Source organism: Physella acuta, unplaced genomic scaffold (genome assembly GCF_028476545.2).
Source record: "Physella acuta isolate Inbredline_101_S28 unplaced genomic scaffold, ASM2847654v3 ptg000412l, whole genome shotgun sequence".
Taxonomy (NCBI): Eukaryota; Metazoa; Mollusca; class Gastropoda; family Physidae; genus Physella; species Physella acuta.
Window position 1 is genome coordinate 1,032,987 of NW_026731931.1, and position 27,833 is coordinate 1,060,819.

The 27,833-nt window shown below is 33.3% G+C and overlaps 1 long non-coding RNA gene across 1 annotated transcript; it reads right to left on the bottom strand.

The window, feature by feature from the left end:
* Positions 1-126: 126 nt before the first annotated feature.
* LOC131942597 (uncharacterized) lies at positions 127-23,681 on the bottom strand. The gene is made up of 3 exons (XR_009386791.1): positions 23,537-23,681; positions 13,014-13,137; positions 127-286 (listed from the first exon to the last, which is right to left on the bottom strand). It is a non-coding gene; the product is annotated as an uncharacterized LOC131942597 (long non-coding RNA).
* Between the last annotated feature and the right edge of the window lie 4,152 nt (positions 23,682-27,833).

Sequence of the window (27,833 nt, forward strand, 5' to 3'; positions counted from 1 at the left end):
AATGACCTGTCTATAGGCCTGCTGTGACAAGCAATTTTTTAAATCTATAACTAGTGTATGTAGAAATAAAAAAAAATTACCGTGTGAATAGAACTCTCCATAAAATCCTCTGTACGTATAACTGCTATCTGTTTTAAAGGTGACAAAAAGGTTGTTTGTTGTCGATACAATCACATCTGAGACTCCCCTACCACAGACTTTCTTAGAACTTGGAGCATTTTTAGTAGCTCCGTCGTACACGGTGATATAGTCTATGTCACAAGACTCTGTTTCCACAAACGATAGACTATAAGAAAAATAAGTGTTAATTAGTACTTAGGCTTTCTACAATGTCACTTACATTTTTAATTCCACGTTAATGTATGGTCAGTGAGATATGAACCTACTTTAAAATGAGACGGGTATCAGCACGTGCTGATAGACTCCATGTAAATTCCTGATTATTTAAATATCGTAAGGGATATCCAGGACTTGCCAACTTGCCTACCTCATATAGTGTAGAGTGTCTGCCTGTTTTATTCGATGGAATTAAATCAGTTCAAGGACAAGACAAAAATAAAATCTGATTACAATGCACATTGACTATGCTTTTAATGGTTGTACATACTTGGTATGATCTAACATAACTTTCCCCATAGTTGGATACCCCAGAGTGTACAGAGTTTATATTTAGTCTAACAGTAACTTTTTGGCTCTCCTCTATAAAACATTTGGCAACGTATATTTTTATAGCAATACTTTCTGACATAAATTCCTTTTACATAACGTAAACTATGCACACAGATCTGTTATATCGAAACGAAAAAAATGATAAATTTTAAAAGTATTTTAAGTTGTAAATACGTAAAACATGAAAAACAAGACATGATAAAATACGTGTCTGCTTTTTTAAGCAAATTATAAACATAAACTGGTTACGTATCTAGAAGGTATAATCGCTAAGACCTCATTTAGCACAAATCAAAGAAAAATGTTGAGTCTTGCTGCGTACAAGTTCTTATAAAGTAACGTTATATCATGTATTTAGATGTAAATTTTCCTTTACGTGCTAACTTCGCATGTCATAAGTTATCTTAACGTGTCATCACTCTACAAATATTACGTCGCCTAACGTAATAGCTACTGTCCTGACTTAACACACTTTATGAAAACATAACAGGATAATGAATAATTTACATTATTTTCCTATATTCTAAACATTTTGCCAAACAATCAGATAAATTAACCAAATTTAGATTATTAATTGGATTGTTTCCTTTAGTCTAAAAATATCCAAACAATTCCAAAGCCACGAGTTCTCGAACTAATAAAAATATTTCCGTAAAAATTTAAGTTTCGGAGGGCAACTCAAATCTAAAAAAAAGTCACACTTCTAAAAATAACAGAAATTGAGATCGAGCATCTAATAATACAAAATTAGTAACGCTAGCCAATTGCATCAGTCACACTAATGTTTCGAACACGTAAAATGTTTTTTACTTTCTCGTATATACAGAGTATAAAGTATTGTAATCGTGCAAAAAAAATCGAGATTTTTAGAAATCTCGACGTTTTACACCTTCCTGAGTCGGAAAATCATAATTTTGTAATCTTGTCCGTATGTCTGTTTGTGTGTGTGTGTGTATGTGTGTCTGTAAACACGACAACTTGAGTACAGTCACAGCTATGTTGATGAAATTACATATCTAAGTATTATATCAAACTTGTAGATCCGTAACAACTTTTCAGCGATTTACGATAACTGGAAGTGAAACTTTTTTTACTTTCAATTTTCGAAAAGCCGAAAACTTTTTAGATAGATACATAAAATTTCACGTATAAGTAAAAAATATAATTCTCTGCCTTCTGTCAAATTGTGAGTAATTCCCGTTGAACGGAAGTAGTAATTTACGCTATTTTCGATTTCTCATAACACGCATGTGAATTTATAAAGTACTAATAATCTCTCTCACTATTATGCACAATCTGTTAGGCGTTCACTTGTGCAATTCTTTTTTCTACGAGACTGTATTCTATTATAAAAAGTTTAGGTGATTAAAATGGATTAAAAATATTGTCTATATCCCGAGTCTCTATGACCCGTAGTGTTGTATAAGAATATTCGAGAAAGTTTGATATAATACATATATATGAAATGCCATCAATCTATCGTATACGAGAAAGTAAAAAAAAAGTAAACATAGAACACGTTATTTGGTCTATGTACAGGGGAGGTAACTTTTTGAAGTATTAATATCTAAATAATTTTTATACTATTTTAAACATGATTTGTTTATATTTAGTACAATAAAATGGCGGCTTCCATCATAGACTTTGTGAGCCATTCAAAAGTTTAACGCGTTCTAATTTTCTGTCGGCTATAACTTAAACAATACGTCCGTTTGCTGTTTTTATTACGTTCCAACACTTATATCAATTTTCAACTGTCTTTTTCATTTAGTTTTAAAAATAAAATTTCTCTAGCTCTACAATATGTCCAAAAAAGTTATCTATTTATTTATAGATCTAAATATCAGGTGGCCAAGAAAGTTATTTATAGATCTAGATATAGAATCTAGGTCAATCAGCTCTACAAAAATAGAGCTTTCTTGGCAGACCACTATCATAGCCTGTGACACGGAAGACGCGGGCTGGCGTGACCTCTGAACCCTAAAGGTTCAACGCCAAAGCTCTATTTCAGTTACAAAATAGCTACTATTTGTCTGTATCGTCGTCCCTATACTTGTGTCGCTTGTCTGGTCGAATAATAGTCCTTGTTGTGTCTATAAGGCTAGGGTTCAGAGGTCACGCCAGCTCGCGTCTTCCGTGTCACAGGCTATGATAGTGGTCTGCCACAAGAAGGAAACAGATCCAGCTTTCAGTGTCAAAATTACGTGGTGATACGTCTTGTACAAATGTTGAGAGAAATCAAAACAAGCTGAACAATAGGATAACACGATCTTTAGAGAGTTATCGTAGCAGTGGCGGAACTAGAAAAAAGGGGCCACCCCGCAAAAAAAAATTTTTAGGCCCCCCCATATAAATATATAGACCTATATATGTATATATATGTATATATATATATATATATATATATATATATATATATATATATATATATATATATATATATATATATATATATATATATATATATGTATATGTATATATATATGTATATATATATATATATATATATATATATATATATATATATATATATATATATACATATATACATATATATACATATATAGGTCTATATATATATATATATGTATATATATATATATATATATATATATATATATATATATATATATATATATATATATATATATATATATATATATATATATATATACTCAAACACAACATACGAACACAGGATACTTATTCATGTTGGCCTGTTCGTGTTATGAGAAATACGTGGGTATTTTTTAAAATAAAACAAATTACATTCATTTGTGTAAGTCAGGGGTCGGCAACCTTTTGAAGCGGAAGAGCCAAAAGTTACAATTTTCAAAATTTCACTGGTTTTAAAGAGCCACTAAAAATTTTTTATTTTAAATATTTTATTTTTTTATTAAGATTATGAGTATGTGTGCAAGGAGCTGGAGAGCCGCATCTTGATATCAAGGGAGCCGCATGCGGCTCGCGAGCCGCAGGTTGCCGACCCCTGGTGTAAGTGCATTAGTCTGTTTTGTGAAAATCAATTTTATATTATCTTTGCCGTATGACAAATTTAACCTCCCTTCGGTCAAAAGAATATAAAACATGAAAGCTTTCTGTAAATAATGGTGTCTCGTGTCATGTTTATTTTTAAGGTTTTTTGTATTTATTTTATTAATTTTAAATACATTTTCTTTTTATACAGTGTCATTCTTTAGTAAGTAATTTATAAACAAATAATAATAAAGAGAAGTAATTGCTTTTTAATTTGTTTAGTACAAATCTATTAAAAAGAGGCTTATGAGCATCACTATTCGACTATTTAAAAAAGGGAAATAAGTCATGGAAGTGGTTTGAACGTTTGCTTATCTTTGATAAGTTTCATTGTAGGAGAAAGATGACTCGGCTTTCACAGTGGTTTAAAAACGAAGGAAAAATTAGCGTGGGGTGGTGTCTACAGAATCAAGATAATCCAACCGCAGCTACGGTAATCTTTTTTACAAATCGAACATTAAGCCAAAAATGCAAGAACATTTTTTTTAACTATAACAATTTTTTTTATGGTCGGCCGTGGGCCCCTAAATGGCGTGGGCCCCCCCCCGCATTGCGGGGTCTGGCGGCACTGTAGTTCCGCCCCTGTATCGTAGTACAGAAAGGAAGAGGAACAACGACTCAACGAAACTACTTAGGTCGAAAGAGGCATTTCGAAATGCATGTTTCAATCGGAAGCACAGGCACAGAACATTCGCTTGCTCATAGCATCATACCTGCTGCTTAATCCGACAGTACATGAAAAGCTTATCCAGATGACTCACGGAGAATTCTTTCAAATGTTGGATTATCTTTATGTGTGCTTTAAGAACTACACCTGGGCCGGCGACGTCCAAGCATATGCTGCTTTCTTTGTTTTTGACCGATCCATTATTAGGATAGGTGGTCTAAACTAGCATTTCCACCAGTTCACAGAAATCCAACATTTATCTCTAAAAGAGTTATTACAGTGGCTCTCTCAAGCCACATGGACAAGCTCAGAAGTGGTGGAAACAGATTAATCCAAAAGAAACAGGTGAGAGCCCTTATACATTCTTCATCAGGTGAATCACTTCATGGCCATGCTACAACGAACTGACTCAGTCGCAGACCTTCTGTACCTTTCCCCAATCAATCTCAACAACATTCCCATTGAAGAATATAGAATACGTGAAACGGATTAGGAATTTTCTCTATAACTCCTCACTGAGTCAAAACAACTTAGTTTTTCAATTGTGTATGTATCTCTTTGTGTCTGTGTGTATGTGTTTATCTGCCTGCTTGTGATAATTTTATGTGATACTGATTAAAGCAGCGTACGATGCTAGAGTCCATGACACTTTCTGAAAATTAAAAAGATTTTAATGGATATCCAGTACTTGCCGAATTGCCTGATTTATTAAGTGTACAGCTTCTCTCTTTAGACACCATTGTGTAGTATCAGAAAATTAGGTTTTAGATAATGTGAAATCAACAATATTTTTTACGTATTCCATTTTAAAATATACCTGTCCAAATTTTTGTAAAAATTTGAACATTGCGTTCACCTATTTAAAATATAAGCTATGGTCATTTAAAATATATTAATACATTCAATAATAATAATAATAGATTATAAAGATTCAACGTATTTTGGTATACTGTTCGATATAAATCAACTTCTTTTCTCCTTTCTTCTTCTTCGTTCTTAATTATTAGTGTTGAAGGGGATCGAGATTTATCTGCCAGTGGGTTTGAACTCGAGACTTTGTTCGAATTTACAAACCATGAGCTTTTTGCCGACTCGACCACGCCTTCAACACAATTAAGCGTTACGTGTCAACTGGTTATGCGCCATTGAGGCCATTGACTCCGATTTTAGCCTGCTTTTCTTTTTGGATTTGCTTCCATAGCCTTTGTCCAACCAAGAACAAACTACAAGGCAGCAGTTGTTTAATTTTGGAGTTGTCTCTCCTAGAAGAGTGGCTGTCCCCAGCTAACGAGCCTCATCTGCCCGAGGGTTTGAACTCGAGACTTTTCGGTTTAGCAACCATGAGCTTTACCGACTCGACCACGCCGAACCCTATAAATCAACAATTTTCAACAGGAAACACATATTTAAAATAAAACCTAACGTTCAATAAAACTGTAAAGGAACACATAGTTTTACAAAATACTTTCTTTAAATCTCGTTATATTGTAAAAACAAAGAAAAACATTCACCTCTTATCTCATAATTTCCGTAAAAGCCTTTGTATTTGTTAGAGCTGTTCTTTTGCAACACAACAAACATGGAGTTTCCCGTTGAAGCCATTAACCCTGGTGGTACTGACGAGCAGAAATTCCCAAACATCGATGATGACATTGTGGGCCCGTCAAATATTCTTAAATCATCGTACTGACAACTATTTGCTAATTCAAAATCTGAAATTCTGTAATGAAACAAATGTAGTGTAAATCGTACTTGCAATTTTATTGAACTCACACTTGGAAATGATTTAATTATTAGATACTTATACCTTTTAACTTTTGTTTTAAGTTACTTCATTTCTGTGTAATATAGTACTTTGAAATAAAGGCAACTTACTTAAGGACAATGTAACTATTAAGGTTCCCTAGTATAGTCCAATTGTATATCCTGTTGTCCTGGTTTACAATCGGATATCCCAGGCTAGAGATATTACCTTGAGACTCGTTCAGAACAATATGGCTATCTGTGGTTTTTACAATTTTGTCATGATTAAGGTACTGTTAAATCACTTTTCATTTTAAGGAAACTGTTGTTTAATATGACAATAACTAATGGTGCTTTTAATAAATTTGTAAAATTGCATAGTTATTTTACAACATTTTAAAACTTTTTATGTAACGAATTTTTAAAAAATGTCATATCAGAGCATTCTGATAATTTTAGCATTCTTAGCGCCAAGTGCTAAATGTACTTCTAAGCATAGTACAATTATTTTTTGTCATAAAACTAGTACATTAGTACATAAATCTTCTCATTACGCTCAACACATTCTTCTATATCACTACATAGATATGTTTTCGCTATTTAGAATTGTATAATAAGCGCTTTATTTAAATACTATATACAAGCTTGATTTTGCATTGTAGCCTTTTTTTACTTCATTTCTATATCTTGGCATCGCATTATCAACATATGAAACATGGAGATCAGGTTCCGTGGACTAGTAGTCTTCAAACTTAGAAGTACATTGTATACCATCACAAGTTTCATTCTAAAAAATCTACAGATGTCTTGCGAATGAGTTTGAAAATGAATAACTAAATGTTTACTATTATCAATAATCAGAGCTACAAAACACTCAAAATAACAAGGATTTTATATGCCAAATAACATTGGGATGTTCATTACAATCAACATCTATTGTAAATTTCCCATAACCATAGTCAATAGCTTGTATTTGAAAGTGTGTTTTCAGAGGTCTCTAGTAAAAACAAATCTTGCTCCAGTCTCTTTTATCAAATCTCACGGGGACATTTGATTGTTTGCTGGGCAAGTCATGTGTTATTGATCATAATGTAAAGTATCAGCTTCGGGTCTAGGACATTACCCCTCCCCGTCAAATATCTACACCCCACCCTGATTCTGAAGAACCCTGCCCTTAATCCCAAACTCCAACCCTATATATAACCCTAACATCAAAACCTAAACTCAACTCTAAACCAAGATTTAACCCTAACATTAGCCCTAACCTAACCCTAGTCCTAACTTATTCATACTTAGACATTGGGTAATTCCTCCGAGATGGAAATATCGGGTGGGGAGGGAGTATGTCCGAGTGGTAATTGTCACTGTTAACGCTCTTTCTGAGGGGAGAAAATCTATTGTGCATCGTATATTTGTGTGCGGGGTGTTCTAAAAGTCATATACAAGATTACATGTATTTTACGAAATGACAGCGCGGCATGTTCAAAACTACTGATCGGCTGCGCGACCATGCAGATTAGAGGGAACAGTAGTCTATATAATAACTACATATAGTTTTGTTATTATTAACCAGTTATTTTTTGTTAGTTTCCGGTAAGTAAATAACCTACGTTAACACAATTGCAATGGCAGCATTTAAAAACTTGTGTACACAAGTTCACAACGTCCTGTCATGCCGGCTGAGGTGCAAGAACGTGTGGTTTTGCCTTTCATTTTCCATTATAGGATAATTTTAAAATTCTCTCTTTTCTTGTCAGCTGAGTAAGCTAGATATTTAAATGTAATGTCAAATGTTCTCTTAAGGGGTAAGGAAGTTAATAGTGTATTTGCAATAAAAAAGTATATTAATTTTAAAATCCATAATTCAACCTACTATATTGCATGTGAGATTGGCGATGTATGCAATGTATGCAAAACAGAATGACTAGAATAATGTGTAGGATTTATCACTGTGGTGACAATCATTTCTGGGACTTGACAGGTCATTCAATTATGTCTTCTACACGACTTACTTTGTCGACATTTTTCTACAGAAAATTCACACTTTTTTTTATCAAAAAGCAAGTTGTTTTTATCGGCATTATTGTCTGTAAACAACATTTGCTCAGTATTTTGGTCAGTGATAGTAAATCAAAGCTTTCCCTCTATATATATTCAACTGCCAAAAAAGTTAGCTCCCTTCCGGACCGTAGTTATGTCCCAAGGAAAACAAATTACTCTTTAAAAAAAAACAAGTAAAACTATTATGAAAAACAAATGTAAATAAAATACCTCAATATTAAACCTTTGAAGGGGGTCGGCGTGGTCGAGTCGGTAAAGCTCACGGTTGCTAAACCGGAAAGTCTCGAGTTCGAACCCCCGGGCAGATGAGGCTCGTTAGCTGGGGACAGCCACTCTTCTAGGAGAGACAACTCCAAAATTAAACAACTGCTGCCTTGTAGTTTGTTCTTGGTTGGACAAAGGCTATGGAAGCAAATCCAAAAAGAAAAGCAGGCTGAAATCGGAGTCAATGGCCTCAATGGCGCATAACCAGTTGACACGTAACGCTTAATTGTGTTGGAGGCGTGGTCGAGTCGACAAAAAGCTCATGGTTGATAAATTTGAACAAAGTCTCGAGTTCAAACTCACTGGCAGATAATTCTCGTTCCCCTTCAACACTAATAATTAAGAACGAAGAAGAAGAAGAAGAAACCTTTGAAAAACCACCAGTTATTTATCTCTGTTACATTAAGTATTTATTATATACACATGTAAACTGTATCCTTGCGAATGATGTAAAAGCGGAAAGTTTCCATAAATATGACAACAAAACTATCTCATATATACTAAAAACAGCCTTATTTAGATAAATTCTATCATGGAATAATTTTTTTAAAGCTAATTCAACAGTTCTATGTTATTCCAATTTCGTTTGGCAATAATATGAACATTTTGGACACCGGTGTCCCTTGGTCCTCAAAGGGTTAATCACGCTATTGAAAAGAAAGAGCACGTTTTTTTTAGCTACCATTTTACTATAAACACTTCGCTTTACAAGCGCCACTTCTATTACATAAATTCAGAATAGTTAAAAAAAGGTTAGTATGAGTCCAAATGATCAGCACGTACATATGAAGTTAAATGTATCGAACAAGTTAAGTAAAAACAATAGAAAATACTGTGGGGAGCTTTTGAAACAAATACTTTAATATGAATATTGTTTTATTCATTTACCAGCTTTGAGGTGTGAGCAATACAGTTATCTTATCCATAATAATATATTATTCTTATGATAATAAATAATATTTTAAGAACACAAAGAACAATAATTAATACAAAAAAGTCAAGAACAATACATTAGTTGAAACAAATAATACAGCTGTAAAAATATGCTGTAATCTAACATTTAAAATGTTCCGTCCATTACTATTACATTTAGTTTTTCTTTGATCAAATGAAATCGTAATTTTAAAAATTATTTTTATAACGTATTCCTTTTCTTTTAGTAATCTTTCATTGGAGATGGTGTTAGGCCAATAGATGCCTTTTATCCTTCGTAGGCATTTGGAAAAAGAGTCCATCAATCCGAGGGTGATAAATTTTACTCTTCAGCATTCGCTGCCATAAAATCTTGCGCTTAGGGATTTACTTTGCAAATTCTTCTTTTTGTCAGTAATGGTCGTGTTTTACTTTTTGACAAAGACAATACCTTCTTTAGACAAACTAAATAACGAGTATATATCATTGTCATCTAAAATCCATTAATTTTTATTCTAGTTATTACATACATTGACACTTATTCTATTGAATCTGTATCTATTGTTTCTCGCCCCGTCCCCAACCTCGACTCTGTTCCTTGCAGTATTGTCCTAGAAAAGCTACTCAAAAAGTCCCGTGTCCATAAAATATGAGTGTTTTAGCCCAGACAAATAATATTCAAATCTTCACAAGGGTCAATAGCGTTAATAAGCATTTTATAGACTTCATGTTTGATATTATCTGTGTACGGAATTCAGAGGCGTCTGTCCAAACATCGGATATTTTATTAAAACGACCTCGAATCCTCTCTATAGGTCTGCTTTATCTATTTTCCCACGTTTTCTTTAACTTGCTTTCGCGTCTGTTTGGTTTTCCAATCAAATCTTGCGATCGAAATTTTGGGCACTTCCAAGTTAGCTAGCGCGCTGAAATTTTCAGGGAAGCTTTGTTTCCGATGACAATACAATATTCAGTTGTTATTATTACTAAATTGATCCATGGAAAAATTTTATTGATCATTTTAGACCCCTATATATTTGTACAAAAAAGGGACATAACCTAGTAATTGTAATTTTATGAAAACAAGGTTCGGTACTCTCCCTCTTATGGCTTAGTGAGTAGTGGTCACGAGGTGTTTGTGTACAAACCTATACAAATCTGACTGATCAGGAAGTAGAATGTTGATGGTCGAATGGTTTGCACGCGAGGGCAAAATGGTGAAAGAAACAGTAACACAGAAAAAACGTCCATTGGAAAAGGCAAGTGTTTTTTAAGAGTTGTCTTCGTTTACCCAAAAAAAAGTGAATGCGAAATGATAAAATCGATAGCAAGATTTTAATGCAAACAATCAGATAAAGACTAAAAAGTAGAAAATAATTATAATTTAAAAAGTTTTTAAAAACCCACGGTTTTTGATTGAACTAAATAGTAGAAAATAAATGCTATACATCACAATAATGCAAACGATAACTCTACTATAAGCGATGAAAAACGTGGGGCGCCGTGATTTTCTTACAGTTTCTAATACTCTTGATTCCCTACAAGCTCCCTAATAAAAGTCAATAGTATTATCTAATCAATAGTAATATAACTTTTACATCTTATATTAACAATAACCGATAAAAAACCCATTACTTCGGCGCCCCACGTTTTTCATCGCTTATAGTAGAGTGATCGCTTGCATTATTGTGATGTATAGCATTTATTTTCTACTTTTTAGTTCAATCAGAAAACGTGGGTTTTTTAAAACTTTTTTAATGATAATTATTTGCATCGATGTAGTCACCTCCCTATCCGAAAAGTTATCTAACCAAACAATATAGGCTACATCTCCTTAGGAAAATTAAAATGTTAAATGGGAAATTTTGGAGAGGAAAAACTATTGGGGCGTTACAATAGTAATTTCACAATCCCCTTTTCTAAAATATGTACCTGAAGCTCCCGTAAATGCTGGGATTTATATATCATTCCCCACTGTTGTTGTAAGAACGCGGTGATTCATTCTTTTCAAGTAAATCATGACCATTGAAATTATTCTCCTCAGATTATTTCTAGTATTAGTCTGCTGGTTGAATTTGCAGATCCTCTTTATTATTATAAGTAAAATTCTTACTTCTTAGATATTTAAAAGGTAAATGTATTTAAATAAAATAATAAATAAATATAGTATTTAGGTTAATTCATAATTGAATTCATACTATTGAATACACCAATATCAATTTTAAACAAAAAAAACAATTGTTGATATAATCATCTACGTGTTTCTAGCTATTGTATTTTCTACCAGAAGTTTCGATTTATTTATTCTAAATTTAAGTCTGTCTATTAGAATTATTAACTGTCTTTCTAGCGTCACATAAGTGCAATAAACGGTCCTAGGTGCTTTGACCACAGTTGCTTTGACCATAGGGGGTTTGACCATAGGGAGTTTGACCACAGAGGGGCTTTGACAACAGATGGGCACTTACCCGAGATTAAAATTTAATATTTCTATTAATTTTTATTTGCTTAATTATTTTTTTTTATCACAAAACACACACGTAGTCCAACATTTTCCAAATACAATTGTACATAAGTTGTTTTGAAAGAGTTGTTATACGTTTTATAAAAAAATTTTTTTTTTCAAAAAAGACACAGGCAGGATATTGGTTACCGGGGCTGTGTAAAAGATGTGTGGCTAGTTGTATTTTCTACCAGAAGTTTCGATTTATTTATTCTAAATTTAAGTCTGTCTATTAGTATTATTAACTGTCTTTCTGAGGCTATGTCTAACTGAGACTGTTTTTCTAGCCTTAATTATTTCTCCGATGTTATTTTTTAATATCCTCATGAGTGAAGTTTAAACATGCCAATTATTGTTTAAAGTGTTATATGTGTGCCATGATTATTAGTTGCTTTTTGTGATAATTCAGCATTGCCTTAAGTATGTTAACATAATTTCTTCCTTGAATATCTACATTCTTGGTCGGTAACACCATTATAAGTAAATATGATGAAGGTGTCATCTCCGAAATTAAAGTATTCAGGTATTTTAAGTTTATATATTGTGTTCCAATTCGTTATTTTCCAGTATCGAGTCAGGGAGAAGTAATAATATTAAATGTTAAATCAATTACCCTTACTAAACTCAATGTTTTATTACTGTTTTTAATTGTTTGTCTTTGGTTATCACTTGGATTGTTGGAGTTGTGGTATAGTTTGGCGATCAGAGAAATAAATGTGTAAGGGATTCTAAAGTGCTTCATAATTTTCCATACTAATGACCTGTCTATATGCCTGCAGTGACAAGCATTTTTTTTAATCTAGAACAAGTGTATGTAGAAATTTAAAAAAAAAATTACCGTGTAAATAGAACTCCCCATAAAATCCTCTGTATGTTACAGAGCTGTATGTTTTAAATGTGACAAAAAGGTTGTTTGTTGTCGATACAATCACTTCTGTGACTCCCCTACCACAGACTTTCTTTGAACTTCGAGCATTTTTAGTAGCTCCGTCGTACACGGTGATAGAGTCGTGGAGAAAGTATGTGTCACAAGACTCAGTTTCCACAAACAATAGACTATAAGACAAAATAAAGGTTAATTAGTACTAAGGTTTTTCTGCAATGTCACTTATATATTTGATTCCACGTTAATGTTTGGTCAGTGTGATATGAACCTACTTTAAAATGAGACGTGTATCAGGACGTGCTGATAGATTCCATGTAAATTCCTGATTATTCAAATATTGTAAGGGATATCCAGGACTTGCCAACTTGCCTACCTCATATAGTGTAGAGTGTCTGCCTGTTTATTCGATGGAATTAAATCAGTTTAATAACAAGACAAAAATAAAATCTGAATACAATGCACATTGACTATGCTTTTAATGGTTGTACATACTTGGTATGATCTAACATAAATTACATAACTTTCCCCCTAGGTGAATCAGGGGCGGAACTACAGTGCCGCCAGACCCCGCAATGCGGGGGTGGGGAGGGGGGGGGGGCACGCTATTTAGGGGCCCAGTTAAAAAAAGTAAATTTTCTTTCATTTTTGACTTGATGGTTGTTTTGTAAAAAATTACCATAGCTGCGGTTGGATTATCTTTATTCTATAGACACCACCCCACGCTCTTGTATATTCTTTTTCCTTTTGTTTTTACGCCATAGCGTTCACGGGAAAGACCAGGGCCGCCCATGCAAAATTAAATCCCCCTCCCACCACCACACCCTGACCCCCACCCACTCCCCACCCCCTTTCCCCCTCACTTATCCCAGAAACCTTCTCGAGAGTATTCATCAACTCCCTGAAGTTTTATGGCACCCGGATAAACTGTATCGAACCTCAATCGTCTTTTATTTGAATATACCGTATATAGAGAGAAAACAAATCGCGCCCTTTCGGGTCGCCACCCCTGGAAATTTGAAAAAGAATATTGCGCAGAAACCTCGCTAGAGATATTCTCAACATCTTCCCAAAGTTTTATGGCGATTGTGTAAACGGTGTCACTGCAATTCACTTTTATTATTTTCATACACCACATGTAGAGAAAAATCGCACCCTCCCGAGGCGTCGCTCTTACGAAATTAAAACAAAAAATTGCAGAATCCTTTCCTGGAATGTTCTAATCAACTCCCCAAAGTTTGATGGTGATCGGATGAACGCCGTGTAACCGCTATCGACGTATATTTTTATATTCCGTTTAGAGAGAGAAAATAAATCGCGCACTGCAGGGGCGCCACCTCTACAAATTTGAAAATGTTTTTAAAGCAGAAACCTCCCTAGGAATGTTCTCAACATCTTCCCAAAGTTTCATGCAATTCACTTTTATTATTTGTATATACCGTGTATATAGAAACATCGCACCCTCACGTAGCGCCGCCCTTGCGAAATTATAAATGATTTGTTTTACAGAAACCTTTCGAAGAGTGTTTTTATCAACTCTTCCAAAGTCTCCTGGCTATCGGATGAACGATGTCAAACCAAAATCGACATTTATTTATATACAGTATATAGAGAAAAAACAAATTGCGCCCTGCCGGGGCGCCACCCCTGCGAATTTGAATTTTTTTCCCCTCAGAAACCTGCCCAGGAATATTCTTAACAACTTCACAAAGCTTCATGGCGATGTGATGAGAGGTGTAGTAATGCATAAAAGATACACACACACACAAATATACATTGCTTTATATATATATATATATATATATATATATATATATATATATATATATATATATATATATATATATATTTCATCTACCTATTGTATACTAGAAAGTAAAAAAAAGTAAACAAAGACCACGTTATTTGGTCTATGTACAGGGGAGGTAACTTTTTAAAGTAATAATTTCTAAATAATTTTTATGCTATTTTAAACAGAAACGAAAATTCACAAATTATAGCATTCATTTAAATAAATATTACTTTATTAATCAAGTTTTTTATTGTATTAAAATGTACAACTTAACTGCAAAAGTAAATTTAATATAATATTTGCTTAAACTTGGAAGCCTTTGCAGTTCTAATAACTTTGCGAGTTAATAAGTTTTCAAATATTCCACCAACATGTGTATGGCATAAAATTACTCAGACTGTTATTACTTACAGCCTATCACCAATTAATTAATCATTTAAATTCTCAAGTGTTTTGAAAACCTAATCGAAGATAGGCAGTATGGATAGTCAATTTAGATGTTAAGAATTAAAGTTAAACATAATTGGACTAACAGTAGACTATATGGGTAGCGAGTATTTGCTGCTTGTTTTGGATGTTATTAAATATGGGTAATGCCTGCATGACGCGGCGAAAGCAGAATGACGTAGTAGACAAGAATTAAAGAAAAATGCATGTTTTTGGTTGTCTGCACGTATGTAGGTAAAATGTTATTTGGTAAATCAACAGAACATTTAAAGAACGTTCTTCTCCTTTGAGTTTTATCGACTTAGTAGAAATTTCACTCACTTCGCTAACTATACATATACATATCTGGTGATATTTGAGTCGCCTGCCGTCTAACGGGTGAGTAGGCCTATCGCTGAAATGGGTACAAGCCTACCGGTCCGAATATTATTCAGGAGTTAAATATAGTATATTGGGAAGGCGTAATTGTACAGTGCATGCTGCACTAAGACTTTAACTTATAAACCACAGAAAAAGTTATGTTAAACCAAGATTGTCTACGTACGTCTGCAATCGCGAGGTGACTTTTGCATAACTGTGCTCGCATGGTCTAAGATTGCACCTTCTGTTCTGTACTAGGTGTAATGCTCTATATTTGAGTACAACATGTGGTATACGACACGTACTTGTGTCTGCCTACACCGCATAGATTCTAAGATGAGGGTTAAGAGACAAAGTAACTTAGAGAGAAGAAAACAGATCCAGCTTTCAGTGTCAAAATTACGTTGTGATACGTCTCATACAAATGTTGAGAGAAATCAAAATAAGCTGAACAAGAGGGTAACACGATCTTTAGAGAGTTATCGTAGTACAAAGAAGAAGAGGAATAACGACTCCATGAAACTACTTAGGACAAAGGTCAGAAACCCCCTGGACAAAAACCACATGGACATAAACCCCTCGACATAAACCCCACGGACAAAAACTATTTTGTCCAGGGGGTTTTGTTTTTAATTAGTTTGTTTATTTTTAAAATAGCGTAGCACAGCTAGTGTGTACAATAAATAAGTGTTAGTTTAAAAAATATATTGTATTACTATACTTGCTTTACATTTTTTTCTATCGTTAGAGAAATCCTTATTGTTTTTACCTTGTCTGTGACATCCACACCATTTACAACCTATTACATTAATCATCAAAGTTGTCTTTATGTACAGTTTTGGCCAAGCCCATTAACTGAGGGGTAGGGGCAAAGCGACAGGTGTTACAAAAAATCAATACTTGTTGTAATTAACTAAGCGCGTTCATGCGAAAATTTACCGAGGGGATATTTATGTGCTGGGAAACATTAAATCTATAATTAGCGCACTAGCTGTTACAATTAATAGTCTATGAGCAAGGTCGTGCGAAGTTTTACTGAGAGGTTTTGTAATTGGTTGCAACCTTTAAATCTATAATTAGCTTAGCACACAAGCTAAAACGTTCGTGACAGGCAATCAGCGGGCGGTGATTGATTATCTCACGTTTGCGATGTTTTCACAGACGATCTGACACCAGGGCCGTGCACAACATTCACAATTTATCACAATAGTCAGCAAACTTGATTTTGTGTATAAAATATTGGCTGCCATTATATCAGTGGTCAATTTTTTCGTTTGTTTTTTAATTTGTTTGATTTTAATTAGTTTTTTTAATTAGTTTGTTTAATTTTTGTTTAAAAAGGAAGTACTGTTTAATTTTTGTTTCGATTGTTTTTTAATTAGTGTGTTCATTTGTTTGTTGTTTTTAATTAGTTTGTTTAATTTTAAATGATGTGGTATCATTTATCATTTTAAAATTTGAATTTTAAAACTTTGCGAGGATGTTTACGAGATAGAAAACAGTTCGTTTTATTTTAAAATGAGGTATTACTATTTATTTATTTTTTCGATTATTTCTTATTTAGTTTGTTTATTTATTTATTTATTTTTTGTTTTTTAACAAAACCTTAACTTCAACATTTTCGATCATGACATCATAAATGTTTTTTTTTTAATAATATCATATTTTGTATTTTAAAACGTTGCAAATTGTTTTTGTCTTTTAAAATTTATGTTTAAATAGGCCTATTCATCGAAATAATTATTTTTAACATATCTAGTGTTTTCATTAGTTCATAACAACAATACGCATTGAAAAACATTCGTGCGAAGCGCGCCATCTGTTCTTTGTGTGGTCAGCTATCTAATTACATCTATAATTAACTTTGACTCCATGTTTGAGTCGATCTATACACCTGTCAACAGCTGTTAGATACATTATTTGTAGTAACGTTTATTTTATTTACATAATTTTTTTGTTATGTTTCAGGTTACACCATTTGTACTGCTTATTGATTATTAGAAGAATTTTTAATACTTGTTTGTTGATTATAAGTACGTTTATTTATTTACATAAGTTAGACTATATTGTAATCACGACATTTTCATTGGTTTTTATTTTTTCACCATTTGTAAACTTTAAGGTTCTATAACTATATCATGTTGTTATACCACTTTATATATATATATATATATATATATATATATATATATATATATATATATATATATATATATATATATATATATATTTAAATACATTTTTGTTTATGTTTTTATAATTTTCAAAAAAATATGAATATAGAAGATAAACAAATAAAATTTGGTTTCTGTGACCTCGGCATATGAAGTGATAGTGTGTTCATCACTATATCCAGCCGAGTTTACTTTCCCTAACGTAAGTTAGGAACGATCAGTACTCAGAGACCTATTATTGATTTGGACCCGGATTCGAACTCTGGACTTTTTAGTTTAGCAACCATGAGCTTTAACACCCGACCACGCTGCCTCCTTCATTCATCACTAGATAAATTCCAATTGATTTGGTTAGAATATTTGTCAGTGGAACTTGCAGTTTATAATCTAAAGCAAATTTTACTAAGCTGGTCAAAACATAAGATATTAAAAAATAAAATAAATTGAGTTGTAAAAATAAAATTGTAATTAGACGTATTGCATTATGTAAAAGTAAACCTTCTTAGATTAAAGAAGTTCAAGTCAAAAAGAAGTTTTAAGAAAACTGTAATACTAATGCGAACATGGCAAGGTAGTCTTATGCAAGTCTATTTATATATTCCTCTTCCTTCTAGTTTTATTTAGTGTGTATGTAATTGACATTGTTGTTGTTTTAGCCCCTAAGTTCAGTTTGCTAAACTCTCCATAGCAGTTGCTACGGTTAAAATTGATAAGACCTATGCTTAAGTAATCCAAGTTTATTACTCGTTGTTGCGTTTTGTTTATCGGTCTACCTTGACCTTTAAGACATTTGGCCAACAGAGAGGATATTTCTGACCGAAAATTTAGAATAAAAAAATCTTTGGACTAAAATCACCAAGTGTGAACGAGAACAGAATAAATAAAGCCTTACTAAAATAAATAATTTGATGTGATTTCCTTTTATATGTGCGTGTGTGTGTTGTGTGTGTGTGTCCTAAAAAAAGGTGTATAATGTAAACTTTTGGACAACAAGAGTAGTATATTAGGTCACTTTTGGAGCGAATGGTGAGGGTGGAGCCGCAGGTACTACGAGATAGTAAAATAATCGGAGGGGGAGGGGGAGCCGCAGGTACAACGAGATATAGTAAAATACTCACCCACCTGGTGGTGGTGGAGAGGGATGGTGGTGGTGTTGGAGGAGGAGAGGGGGAGTAATGGTGGGGGTGGAGGAGAGGGGGAGTAATGGTGGAGGAGAGGGGGAATAATGTTGGGGGTGGAGGAGAGGGGGAGTGGTGGTGGCCTGCGGGAGGGGAAGCCTGGAGCAATGACATATAGTAAAATACACCACCTGGTGGTTGTGGTGGAGAGGGGTGGTGGTGGTGGTGGAGTAGAGGGGGAGTGGTGGTGGAGGAGAGGGGGAGTAATGTTGGGGGTGGAGGAGAGGGGGAGTGGTGGTGGCGGAGGAGAGGGGGAGTGGTGATGGCCTGGGGTGGTGGTGGTGGCGGAGGTACAACGAGATATAGTAAAATACTCCAGGGGTGGTTAGGTGGTGGTGCAGGGTGAGGGTGAGGGTTAAACATGTTATACAGTAAAATACTCCAGGGGGTGGTGGTGGTGGTGGTGGCCGCAGGTAAAGGTTCACTGAGTGCATTGGGACGTACGCAGCATCGCCGGTATGCTGATTTATGGGAATGCACCGGTTGCCACGCTTCGTTCAGCGTCGTGGTTTTTTATGACCCAGTGGAATTTCGATGTGAATGCTATTCCCACGGGGTTGTCTTTCCTCACGCAGCTGTAAAAGCAATTTAGCCTCCGCGAAGGATTTGCATTTATTTGAATACCACCTGGCCAGCACGAGACAGGCTGGCGCCACACTTAGGCCGACCAACCGTATAAATGAACGCGAGAATTTTGTTCTAAGCCACTTCGACTTCGGACTCCAAACCAAACATCACCTCCATTTAACCAGTCTGAGACAGCCATTGACCCGAGACTAAACCTACGTCGGCTTAGGACTCAAGCAACACATCCACCTAAACAACCACGGAGCGTATACTTTGTGTCTGTTTACGGAACCTTAGGAATTAACTTTATAGGTAAGGTTAATGTTACTTTTTTGTTTTGAGGGAGCTAACCACATTAAAATACCCTTTTAATTAAATCGTTTTCTAAATAAGAATTCAACTGTATTCGCTTTACTTTTTTAGTGTACAACCGACCCATCGAGACAGCCGAGTCATCCACTGAACCATTGAGCTACCCTCCTCTCCGATCCACCTACATCCAGCTACACCACTACAGATCCGGCTTAGACGTTCAAACCAAACCATAGGTAAGTTTAATTTTTAATATAATCTTTTTTATTTTAAAAAGTTGTCAAATGTTTTTTATTTTATGTATTTTATTTTAAAAAGTTGTCAAATGTAATTACTTTATTTGTTGTTTTTTTAAAATGTTTTTCATGTTGTCGTTGACAAAGAACTGTGACATTAAATTCGACGTAATTATATATTTAATTAAAATAAAAAAGATAAATAATATTTTACATAGTACATAGTTTACGTTCAATCAAAATGCATAATAATGCAATTACCTGTATATGAATACAATGATAACAAAAATAATTCTTGTAAATATGTGTAATTAATATGCGAGGAAACTCTAAGCTGTAAATAGCATTATGTGTAATTTAAAGTAAAATGCATAATATGTATATAATATTACAGGCTATATCTTAAATTTTAAATGTTTTACCTCATTATGCATATAATTAATCATTATCAAATATTATAATATAGAACAATTACCTCGTATCTCATAGTTTCCATAAAATCCTTTATATGAGTTTGACCTATTCGTTTTTAACACAACCAACATTAAGTTTCCTGTTGAAGCCATTAACCCAGGTGGTGTTGACGAGCAGAAATTTCCAAATGGTGTGGGCCCGTCATAGATTCTTAGGTAGTCATACTGGCAGTCTTCTCCTAAGTCTGAAATACTGAGAAAGCCATATCTAATTTTATTTTAAACTTGCTGTCATTGTGTTAGAACTTACGGTTACAAATTACTGTATTCTCAAATATTTGGCGCATACTAAAATACAATTTACAAAATGTAAATTAAAAAAAGGCAACTTACTTAAGGACGATATAACTGTCAACTTTGCCCTGTATGTTCCAGGTGTACATCATGTTGTCAAGTTTGCCAAACGGATATCCAGGGCTGGAGATATTACCCTGAGACTCTTTCAGAGTGATGAGGTTATCTTTAGCTGTCACATTTAACTTATGTCAGTTATTCCAACAATTTTAGAGATGTATCGTTTAATGAAATTCCAATAGATAATATCTCATAACATTGATGAAGTAAAAAAGGTATTTTAAATATATAAAAATCGTCTAAAACTATATTTAAAATGAAAATCATGTTCAAATCACAATAGAGTAAAAACTATACAGCATCCAAAGAAATCATCTAGTTCAAAGCGATTTTATTTTATATTTTAAAAAATCAACTACTATTTTTTTAAACGTATTTGTGAAGCTTTGTTTAAATAGCAATGTGGTGTTGACATATTTTATTAATTAATGCCATTAATTAAGGCCAGATTTGATATTAATACAATTTTGTAGACATGTAATTCCAATAGATAATATTAAAAATGACAACAGGAATAAATATTTAATTTAAAATTTACTATACAACTATTATGTTAGAGCTAAATAGAAAATTATAAAATGTAATAACTTGAAATTATAATATTATGAACTAGCTGTCAGTCTTCCAGCGATCAGGTGAAAGAAGAGGTTGTACATTCGTCCATCCTTCAAACTAACAGACATTGTTCTTCATTTTAGTTTAAAATTGAATCTAATACTTTTCAAATGATAATCAACATTAGATTTCTTGATAACCTAATTTTTTAAGATACAGCATGGGAGAAATGTGTCCCTATTTTCCAGAAGGGGACAGTTATCGATTATAGGCTGGGTTATGAATAATATCAATATTTATTATTTCAAAATGGTTTATTGTTGCTCTGTTTAATTAGAAATAATAAAAATTTGAGTAATGAGAACATATATATGCCCTTTTATCAGTGCATAGGCATCTAAAAATTGAGCTTCTCGAAGCAGTTATGTGATGTTATACAACATACATGAACGTGTCAGACATCACAATATTCTTCGTTCTGTTCTCATTCTTGTCTCTTGCACATTGCGCATATCTTATGATTTTTTTTCTTTTTTCAGTTATCAAACTGCATTCAGATTGTGGGGTTTGAGAGAAAATCTTATCGCATTTAGCAGGTCTACATACCGTTTATGCCTCTCCCTTACGTTTAAATGACATTAGATTTCACACACACACACACATATATATATATATATATATATATATATATATATATATATATATATATATATATATATATATATATATATATATATATATATCTTGGAATCGCATTAGCAAGTTATGACAGGTTCAGTGAATCAGTAGTCTCAATGTTGTATGATAACCATCGCTAATTTATTCCTAAAAATTCATGTTTCTTATAAATCAGTTTAGAGGGGTATTTTCTTATGTTTTATTTACAGTTCGACAACCTGAGATACCAAGTTCTCAAGATATTTGTTTTAATATTCGTAAAAAGCATATTGAGAAATTAATTACAATCAACACCAATTGTAATCTTCCCAAAAATTGTAGACAAATAATGTTTTCCTATTTGTCCACTCGAAAACAATAACTTGCACTAGTATCCTTTTTCAAACCTCACGAGGATGTTTAATTGGTCGTGGTTTTGGCAAATCCAGGTGTACTGATGTTATAGATACGTGTAAGCTTCCTCTGTATGAGAGTTTTAAAATCGTCTATAATCGCTCCCTATAAGGAGGATAGCTAGTGTGTGTCGTATATTTTATGCGAGCTGTGTTTTAGAAGTCTTGAACAAGGTTATGTGTATTTTACAAAATGACTGCACGGCAAGCTTAAAACTACGGAGCGACAGGTTCAAAATTACTACACGGCCGCGGGACCGCGCAGCCCAAAAGGAACTTTTATTTATGAGATGTATGCAAAACAATCTCACTAGAAAAAAGATGTAAACTTTTACATAGATTTTGTCGACATTTTCATCTATAAAGCACATTGTTATCATTGTCATTATTGTCTATAAACAGTATTTGCTATTTTTTTTTCAATGATAGAAAATGAAGGCTCTGCGACTACTTCTATTAAAACATTTACATTAGCGATACCTATTAAAACATTAGTTTCTTTTCAGGACCATATGGACCATATGGACATGATATCCAAAGCACCACATTTTTTCGAAAACACATGTCAATATAATACCTAAATAGTAAATCGTTGAAAGAAAACCCAGTAATTTCACTTTTTTGCACTTATAATATTTTTATTTGAAATATTAAACTTTTGCTCTGCTAGTGATCTAACGCTGGAAAGTTCCCATAAATATATAATACTGAAACCAGAATTATTTTTTTATATTCTCGTGAGTGAAGTTTAAATATGTCAAATATTGTTTAAAGTGTTATAGTGTGCATTGATTATTAGTTGCTTTTTGTAATAATTCCGCATACTATTTGGTTCGTTAACATTATTTTTTTTTCTTGAATATCAACATTCCTGGTCGGTAACACAATTATTAGTAAATAAAGGGCATTTATTTTAAATATGCTAGAGAATTAATGTATCATCTCCGAAATCAAAGTATTCTCGTAATTTGACTTTATCATCTGTGCTCCAGTTCATTATTTTCCAGTAGCGAGTCAGCGAGAAGAAATAATATTACATTAGAAATCAAATACCCTTATAAAACCCAATGTTTTATTACTGTTTTCTTTTTTTTTTTTTGTCTTTAGCTATCACTTGGATTGTTGGATTTGTGGTATAGTTTGGCGATCAAAGAAATAAATGTGTAGGGGATTCTAAAGTGCTTCATAGCTATCCATACTAATGACCCGTGTACAGGCCTGCCGTGACAAACAATTTTAAAATCTGTAACAAGTGTATGTAGAAATTTAAAAAAAATTACCGTGTGAATAGAACTCCCCATAAAATCCTCTGTATGTTTCACTGCTATCTGTTTTAAAGGTGACAAAAAGTTTGTTTGTTGTCGATACAATCAGTCCTGAGACTCCACTACCACAAATTTTGTTAAAACTTGGAGCATTTTTAGTAGCTCCGTCGTACACGTTAATATAGTATGTGTCACAAGACCGTGTATCCACAAACCATAGACTGTAAGACAAAGTAAGTGTTAATTAGTACTAAGGTTTTTCTACAATGTCACTTATATATTTGATTCCACGTTAATGTATGGTCAGTGAGAGATTGACCTACTTTAAAATGAGACGTGTATCAGCACGTGCTGATAGATTCCATGTAAATTCCTGATTATTCAAATAACATAAGGGATATCCAGGACTTGCCAACTTGCCTACCTCATATAGTGTAGAGTGTCTGCCTGTTTATTCGATGGAATTAAATCAGTTTAATGACAAGACAAAAATAAAATCTGAATACAATGCACATTGACTATGCTTTTAATTATTGTACACACTTGGTATGATCTAACTTAAGTTACATAACTTTCCCCATATTTGAATACACCAGAGTGTACGGAGTTTATATTTAGTCTAACAGTAATTTATTGGCTCTCCTCTATAAAAGCTTTGGCAACGTATATTTTTATAGTAATATTGTTCTGACATAAATGTCTTTTATATAACGTAAACTATACACACATATCAGTTATATCGATAGAAAAAAATGATACATTTTAAAAGTATTTTAAGTTGCAAATACGTAAAACATGAAAACCAAGACATGATAAAATACTTATCAGCTTGTTGAAGCTAATTATAACCATAAAATGGTTACGTATCTAAAAGGTATAATCGCTAAGACCTCATTTTACACAGATCAAAGAAAAAAACTGTTGTCCTGCTGCGTACAATTTCTTATAAAGCAACGTTATGTCATGTATTAGATGTAAAATTGCCTTTACGTGCTAACTTCGCATGTCATAAGTTATCTCAATGTGTCATCACTCTACAAATACTACGTCGCCTAACTTAACAGTTACTGTCGTGAGTCAACACGCCGTATCAAAATATAACGGGATAATGGATAAATAAGAGATTTCCCCATATTCTACACATTTTTTCAAACAATCAGATAAATTAACCAAGGTTAGGTTATTAATTGGGTCGTTTTATTTAGTCTAAAAAAATCGAAACAATTCCAAAGCCTACAGTTCTTGAAATAATAAAAATTTTCCGTAAAAAATTAAGTTTCGGAGGGCAACTCAAATCTAAAAATAAAAGTTACACTTCTAAAAATAACTTTGTAACGCGAAGAAATCCTTCTATACAGATTCTTCACATTGCGAGTGATGCAATTGGCATATTATTTTAGACGATCAAAACATAAAATTGAGATTCAGAGTCTAATAATACACAATTAGTAACGCTAACCAATTGCATCAGTCACACTGATGTTTATAACACGTTAAATATTTTTTCTTCTACGTGTAAAAGAAAAAAAATCCTGTTGATTTTTGTCACTTTAGATAAGTTTCTTTCAGGCATCTCTTCGTAGGAGGGGGGGGGTGCTGAGCCATCCATAAGAAAGTTGACCGCCCCCTCCACCCAAACGAAATGGAATTTATTTATAAAATATATACTTTTAACAGTGTACACCCCCGGAAATTTTATTCCGCCCCCAGGAAAATATCAAGTGCTCCCTCTGTGTGAAAAAATTCTGTAAGACACTGCACTTTACTGAATAGCGCAATCCTGTGAGCACCAGGGTTCTTACATTAGTTTTAAACAGCCATGGACCGTACTCGGTAGTGTAACTGGAGGATCTCAAGAGAGCCCCTCTACGTCATTGACACCAGGGCAGGCACCCAATTTTGTTTTACCTCACTATTACGGGAAGTGATTAACGTACACTCAAGGCTATTATACTGTAAGTAAACCAGTGCCCCGATAAAAATTATCTAAGAAATGATAGACTTAAATTTAAACTCGGTTTTAGGGAAAAAAAGGTCACACGTCTAAGAATACATGACTGGTAACGCATTTATGAAACGCTTCTTCAATATTTACTTCTTTCCCCGCGGCATTTTATATTTTAACAGAAATAGTATATCTTCTATATGTAATTAGTACACATTTTTCGGACACAATTATGATTTATGTGAATGGGATACATTCAATTTGATTTTGTTCTAGTGTTCGCATTTACCCTCCAAACTAAAACAAAAATCTTACTCTAATAGCAGAGACTTTCATTGACTAGCGGGGCAAAAATTAACCAAAAGAAAACCTACATCATGGAACTTGGACGATGGGCCAGCAAACAAAATTACTCACTAAATATAAATCTGAAAGGTACAAAAAAAAATTAAAAGTTGACACATAACCCACTAGAACAATCCACATCACACTAACGATGACGAATGGGAACAAGTCTCCATCAAAATAAAAAATACCATAGCACTCTACAAATTTAGCTCAACAACAATTGTTGCTAGGTAAGCTATAATGAATTGGTCTACGACATATTCCCGAAAAACACTTACCCGAACGCTGTTTACCGGAAGGCCGATTTCCTGAATGGACAGATCTACATGAATTCTTTTATTTCGACTGACAAGGGTTATATTAAACTACAGTAATAGAAATCGGCAGTCAACAGAACGTACACGCTGTCAATTTGTAGCCAATATTTATCGAAACGATGTGAGTGAAGCGGAGGCAAATTGCAAATAAAATGCGACAAATACTAATAGCAATAGACCAAATTCAAAAGTAATACTAACATTTAATTGAAATATTTACTTATTAATTATATCTAAAATCTAGCTCTAAACCTAATCATAATGTAAATGAAATTTGATTCAGTTTTAGCTAAGAGTGACTTTTTCAACCAGGCAGACATAGAATCATTAATCTAATTATTTAATTAAATGTAATATTAAAATATAGTTTTGTATTAGATTCAAACTACAAAATAATAAATAAAAATAGGCCTGATAAGAAAAAAAGTTACTGCCTCTAAGATCTAAAAAATCTATCTCTAGATTGTATTTTTTTATTTAGCAAACGAAATTATCTGAATTTGAAATAGATTGTACAACTAGACTTATATTTAGCATCTGCTACTTAAATTAAATTTTAAAAGTTTATACTATCAAGTAGTTGATATTTTTGTTGTAGAAAGCGTTAATGAACTACTTAGTCCTACCTACTATGTGTCTAATTACAATATGTATCTGAGACAGGATTCTCTTTAGTGAAATTAGTAGCAGTTCAGTGGTACTGACTATCATATCAACTTTGTTCTCCCTGCTGAGCCCTGAGGGTAATAAATTACATAAGAGATGCTATCTCTGGTTTGCTGAGATCTAAGAGCTGCAATCCATGGTAACAACAATGAGATGACGTTGTATGATGGGTTAGAAACAAGTGAGAGCTGGGTATCAAGTATCATGAAAATGAGACATTTTGAGGAGAGGGCAGTGGTGCTGATTCTTCATTAATCTCCACTCTGCTGGACCATGATGGTCAGAAATTATATAACACACCGTCTCTGCTGGGCTGTGATCTAAAAATAATAATCCAAGTTACCCTAAAAAAGGATTAGTTTTATGTTGGTTTAGAAACAAGTGGGGGGCGGGTATCCTGTAGGTAAGACATTTTAAGGTGAAGCATCGGTATAATGTATCGTATCACTTCCCTGCTGGACCATGAGCGTCATAAATTACATAGTATGCTACCCAGATTTGCTGAGATCTATGAACAGCAGCGGTTGTTAATTTATAAGTAGATTGGAAGTTTTATTTGAGGTTTTGTAGGGTTTAAGTGGTCTCACGTTTGTTACTGTAGTGTAGATCTACTAGATGAATGCTACTAAATCTTGTACTCAACTAGAGAATCTAGAATTTATACTAACCAGATCTAGATTTGTTTCAGCGAGAACTATTACATATGCATTTAGCTCAACAAAATTACAAAAATCAATAATACGGCTCCCATTATATAGGACAAAAACAGTCCCTTTTGCGAAGAATGCTATCAAAATATTAAACGACAACGAAAAAGAGTAAACACGAAAAATCTCAAAACATTTACAAAACTCTAGAACAAAAACTCTCAACCCCATTATACAACAGAATACAATGGTGTAGGAAATATGCTCTAAGAGACACAACATAAATCTTTAGGAACCTTCTCCTTAAAATCATCACATATAAAACTAGGTAAATAACATATACACATGTATAATACAACACCAATAGCGATAAATCAGAAACTCTCTAG